The sequence below is a fragment of the Sylvia atricapilla genome, chromosome 4, assembly GCF_009819655.1.
Source record: "Sylvia atricapilla isolate bSylAtr1 chromosome 4, bSylAtr1.pri, whole genome shotgun sequence".
Lineage (NCBI taxonomy): Eukaryota > Metazoa > Chordata > Aves > Passeriformes > Sylviidae > Sylvia > Sylvia atricapilla.
The window spans coordinates 26077529-26082840 of NC_089143.1; the positions used below are offsets into that span (position 1 = coordinate 26077529).

The 5312-nt window shown below is 46.2% G+C and overlaps 1 long non-coding RNA gene across 2 annotated transcripts; it reads left to right on the forward strand.

The window, feature by feature from the left end:
- Positions 1 to 360: 360 nt before the first annotated feature.
- LOC136359901 (uncharacterized) lies at positions 361 to 4634 on the forward strand. 2 transcript variants are annotated; one of them, XR_010743369.1, is made up of 3 exons: positions 361 to 400; positions 472 to 569; positions 1863 to 4634. It is a non-coding gene; the product is annotated as an uncharacterized lncRNA (long non-coding RNA). The 2 variants fall into 2 exon arrangements; XR_010743370.1 differs by having other exon boundaries at positions 490 to 569.
- The last annotated feature ends 678 nt before the right edge of the window (positions 4635 to 5312 follow it).

Sequence of the window (5312 nt, forward strand, 5' to 3'; positions counted from 1 at the left end):
GGGGGAAGTTCTGCTTGTGTGTAACACTCTGTCTAGGTCTGCCTCTACTCCTGCTGGTGGCCCTGGCTGGCAAAGACAAGTCCCCAAGACATGCTATGGCTCCAATTCAGGTGTGCATCTTCCTCGCTCTGGGTCCTGAGCACCTACTCTCTGTGATTGGTTTCATGGTGGACACTGAGGGGAAGTGGAAAACAGTTGTTGGGACCACGATTTCTAGAAGCAAGCCTTCATTTGGATGTTACTGCTGGATGTCCTTACAGAGGTGTCTGTCAGTGTGGAAGGAGGTGGCTCCAGGGCATCATTCCCAAATCCAGGTTGTTTAGAGCCAAGGGAGGTTAACTGGGGTCTCTTGGTTTGTAAGTTGAGGGCCTGAGAGGTCTGATCTGTGGGAGTAGTGCAAGTCAGTGTGCAAGGAACAAGGCAGATAATGGAGAGCTTTTGAGCTGAGGCAAAGCTTTGCCTCATGGTGAGCCAGGGAAAATGTCTTAGAGTTGTCTGGAGCATGTGTGAGTGAGAGAGGACCCTGCTTAGCTGCCTGGAGTGAAAATGGTGCCAGTTTCTGGGTACTAGTAAGTCCTTTTGATTTTTGTAAATTCAAACCCCGATGAGTGCCACTCTGAAACTCAGCAGTGAAGGTAAAAATCCTTGTGTGAAATTACTTGTCTCCTGTTTTTCCCTGGCAAAGCACACAGGTACTCCTTAGGAGTCCAGGAAGCCTCCAAATCACTTCCTTTACCAGGTTTTGGTAGCGTTGACCTGAATACTGCAACATGCCCCGAGCCCAGCAGATCTGCCAGGAATGGACAGAGCTGAGTCTTCAGCAAAGCCCTGTACTGAGTATTCATTAGCCTATGGTTGTGTTCTGGTAGCTGGAAAACGCTCTTCTTCCAGGGTAAAAAGTGACAGGAGAAGAGGAAGTGTCCTCAAGTTGCCTCAGGGAAGGTTTAGATTGGATATTAGGAAATTTTTCTTCACTGAAAGGGTGGTCAAGCCTTGGAAAAGGCTGCCCAGGGAAGTGATGGTGTCACTGTCCCTGGAAGTGCTCAAAAAATGAGTAGGCATGGCACTTTAGGGACACAGCTTAGTACTTGGCAGTGCAAGATTAACAGATGGACTCAATGATCTTAAAGGTCTTTTCCAAACTAAATGATTCTGTGAAAATCTTCCCTGGAGCCCATGGCAGGGGGGAAAATCTGGCTGGAGAGTTAGGGATGGGGCTGGGGAGGCAGTGGAAGAAGTTAAGAGAAAGAGAAAGGAACTGGGGCTTCCCTGCTGGTCCAAGAAGGCCACAGGATGCCACATCTAGGGAGTGATTGTTTTCTTGACAGTCTTCCCCAGAAGACAGGCATTTGGGGTGAGCTTTAGCCTGAGCTATGAGACAGGAGCTGTGGGGCTCTCTTCTGGGGAAGCTCAAAGGGCCTTGTGGACAGGCCTGAAGTTTCTCAAAGTCTTTTGGAGATGTGTGGAGCTGGGTGGGAGCACAAGGAAAAATCTGCTGGCTGGACCAGCTCCTCTGTTCACTGCCCAGTTTGCTGCTCATGCTGGGCCCTCAGCCCTGGCAGTTTCCACCCATCCGTGTAGGATGTCCTCTAGGAGAAGGCAACACAAGGATGCTTTGCTTCTCTGAAAGTCCAGAAGCAACACTGCTGGCAGGGCCAAATACAAAATTTTTCTGGTACTCCTTCTATGGGCAAGAGAGGGCAGCTTCTGCCTTTCCAACAGCTTTTCAGATGCCTCAGACTGCGAATGTCCCCATGAAGCATGAGAGGGGCTGGGAAATGATAGTACTTATTGTCCCAGAACCTGAACAACAACAGAAAGGACATGGAAGAACAAAACCCCTTATATCTGTCCAAATCCAGGGAAGAAGCAAGACTGTTGATGCCTCCTGTGGAGCAACCCCAGCACAAAGAACAGTGGCCACAAGATTTGCTGCTGACACATCTTACGGAAAGCTGAAGAGCAGCCAAGATGGGTGAGAACAGGGGAGCCCTAGACTGGGCTCTGAAATTTCATTTTGGATACGTGAGAAAGCAAGAGGCTCCTCAAACACCCTGACTGCAGGGTGCTGTGGGTGCTGGCAGTGCTCACTACAGAACTGCTTCCAGGCTGAGCCCTTCTGTTGTTCCACCAGAGAATGCCAATTCCTTACAATGGAAAGGCTCTGCAGGGCTGTGTCGCTGCTGTGACACTGTGAGAGAAGCCAGGCTGTTTTCTTACCCAATTCCTTGGCTCTTGACAGCCCATCCTGGCAGGATGTGCAGAGCCAAAGCCTTCATCCTGCACATTAACCTTTCACCTCATCCCGACACCTTGAGTCCCTCCTTGCTCAATGGCCAAGCTCCTGCTGGCCTGTAAAGGTGAAGCAGTGCTGTAGTTTTCTGCTCCCCAGTTTGATGGTTTTCTGGCTCAGGAGTTGGTGTGACTATCTGTCTAATTGTGCAACTTTTGAGAAGTCAGCCAGGGATTAATTTCATTCCTGTCTACACAGGATGGTTGGAGATAGTGGGTCAGGACTGCCTGCTTTCCTACTGAAAACTGGTCTGTTTCCAGGCAAATGGTTAGTAAATGGTATCTAGAGGGATGCTATTAAAATTACTTAATCTAAGGAAATATTTTCATGAAATTGTCTTTCAAGGGGGAGAACTAAGCTTTTGACTTGAAGCTTTCACAACATAAATGTCTCCATGCAAAAGTTACTCCTCTTGAGCCAGCAGTGGTGGGAAACCAGGGTGTATTGATTTCAGCAGGACATCACAGCAACAGCTTGAGGATCTGGTTGGGTTTTTCATGCCTTTTTTCCCTTGTCAAGTGGCAAGATACCCAGGGCCAAAGACTCAGAGGTAAAATCTGATTTTCCCGTTGTCGAGATAGAGAGCACGTGACTTGTGCCCCAAACTTGCCTCCCACCAGCATTCCCAAATGGAAGCAGTTTTCTGTCTCAAACTTTGAAACTTTCAAACCCAAACTTTGGTTTTCCTGCAGATCCGAAGGGCCTGAGCAATTGAAAGCCTATTTTGGCTGAAATTCAGAGCAATTCTGTTCACAATCACTTCTCTTAATAAACAGCATTCACATCTGGTGAGAAATCCCTGGGCTAAGCACAACGTAGCTGCAGCACCATGCTTGAGCTGAGCTCAGCTTGATCCAGAGACAGAGCAGTGGGAGCTGAGCCAAGAGCAAGGAGGGGAGAAAACAGCAAATGGAAAAATTAATTGCATGGTAAGAAACTCCAACACTCCTACTTCCATCGTTTCAGGAGCTCACAACTGGCAGGGAGTCTTTAGTAAACTAATTAGTGGCTATGGCAAACTGTAGAAGAGTCTGTAAGTTGTTGTAGTTGAATAGAAGTCAACAGTGTCTGATTTGCAGTGGCCAAAACTCTTGCTCATGATTTTGCACTCCACAACTTTATAAAGAATGGAAGTTATTTACCTTTTCTGTGTTAAGATATTGCTGGTTTTGAATGAGTCTTTCCCCTGGAGCTCTAATTTAGATAGAATTTTGTTTCAGATATGGAAAATTAAAACATATTTATTTGAGTTATCTGTATAATATATAAAAAATAAGGTTACTTGGAGCCTTAAATTAGCTATGAGAGTGCAAACACCTCCCATGATTTAGGGATTTAATTTGTTGCTGCTTGGAGGGGTGCAGCAGTAGGTCAGGCTCTCCAGGTTGCGTGGCACAGCACAGGGACAATCGCCAGTGTAAATAAACTTCGCCTGGGTCTCCTTAAGCAACATTTCATTTTGAATAATCCTGGTGATTTAGCTCCCACTAGAACATTAGTTTTAGTTCCACTTTGCTTTATTGCTGCCATGCTTAATTGATTCAACACCAGGATGGAACTGCATAATGAGGCTACTTAAGTGTAATGAAACCCTTGCATTGTCAAAAATGAACATTTTGTCTGCAGATTCTGGAAAGATCTCTATTTAAACACTTCAAAACTTAAATATATGAAGACATAGGAATTTATTTAGTCTTCTCATTCTGTAGCTTTTCATATTTCCTTTTTCATCCAGGCCTTCTCCAAATAACTTTTTTGTTAATACAAATTTGAAAGGACTTGATTTTTTTTTTTTTTTAACTTCCAGCTGTGAAATTTCTCTACTTGGAGATGTCTATCACTGAGAGACACTTGTTTGTACTGTGTAGGTTGATGCTAGCTGCCTGGTTGCCTCCTGAAAAGTCCTTGGAGGCTGCTGCTTATTTTATTTTGTGATAAAATAAAATAAGCTGCTCAAGAGAAGGCTGCTGGGTGCCCCACACCAAGGGCCTTTTTGCTGGCCACATCAGAATGGATTTGTTGTGGGACACTGCAACTAAACTGCTTGGTCAGTGCGTTTTTCACCCTCACTGAGCCCCTCCTGAAAAATGGTGGCAATTTCAGTTTCTATGGGAAAATAAGCCTGAATAGTCCTGTTACATCTTTATCTTTCAGTGCATTTCCTGGCATCTCTCTGCAGCCCCACCCTGGAGCGGCAGAGCAAATTTGGCTTTCTCCACCAGGTGGTACTATTAAGCTGTCGTAGAGGGAAGATTTGCTCCCTCCATCCCAAACCCACCCCGCTATCGCCGCCGGCTGAGGCTTTCAAATCATTTCCCTCCTGGTGTACTGAAGCTAAGGAGGAGCCCCGGTTAATTGCAGCTGAATGAGGGCATTCATGCCCTGTTCCCCTTTCCACTGCAGATCAATTAGGATCTTATTTTTTTGCCCCATCCATAAAGAAAGGCATGGTCTGGAATCCCCTGAGCCCGTACTCACAGCATGCAACTCAGGATTGTTGCTTTTATGAAGATATTTTCCATGTGAGCAGTGTAACTCCCTGATAGCTGTGGAAGATGCATCATCTTTAACGTGTCTGAGGACAGAGCAAGGTCTTAACATGAGTTTGTGCTCCTAACCTGATGTTCAGCTTTCCCTGGGTGAAGTGGATAACATGTCTGGGCTCTGCCTGCAGTGACAGGAAGGGATGCTGAGGTCCTGTCTGGGTTCCTGTGGCTCTCTCAGGCAGGGCTAATGTCTGTCCATATCTCAGACAGCTTTTGTTCTTACCTAGAAATCTTGTCCAGGAAGACTCTTGAAGATGTTTTACTATGAATTTAGTCCCTCTGATGCCTATAATGGCTCTGCTGTGTTTGGGCCATTTGTTATGGCTCAATGGCTATGTTTGGGCTGCCATCTGTCCTCAGCTCCAGGCTCAGCCACAGGGCATGTCCTTGTGTGGCTCTGTACAAAAAGCCAGAGGCACTTGAGAAGCCTCTCCATTGCACAATAATTCTATCAAGTTGCAGACATGTCAGAT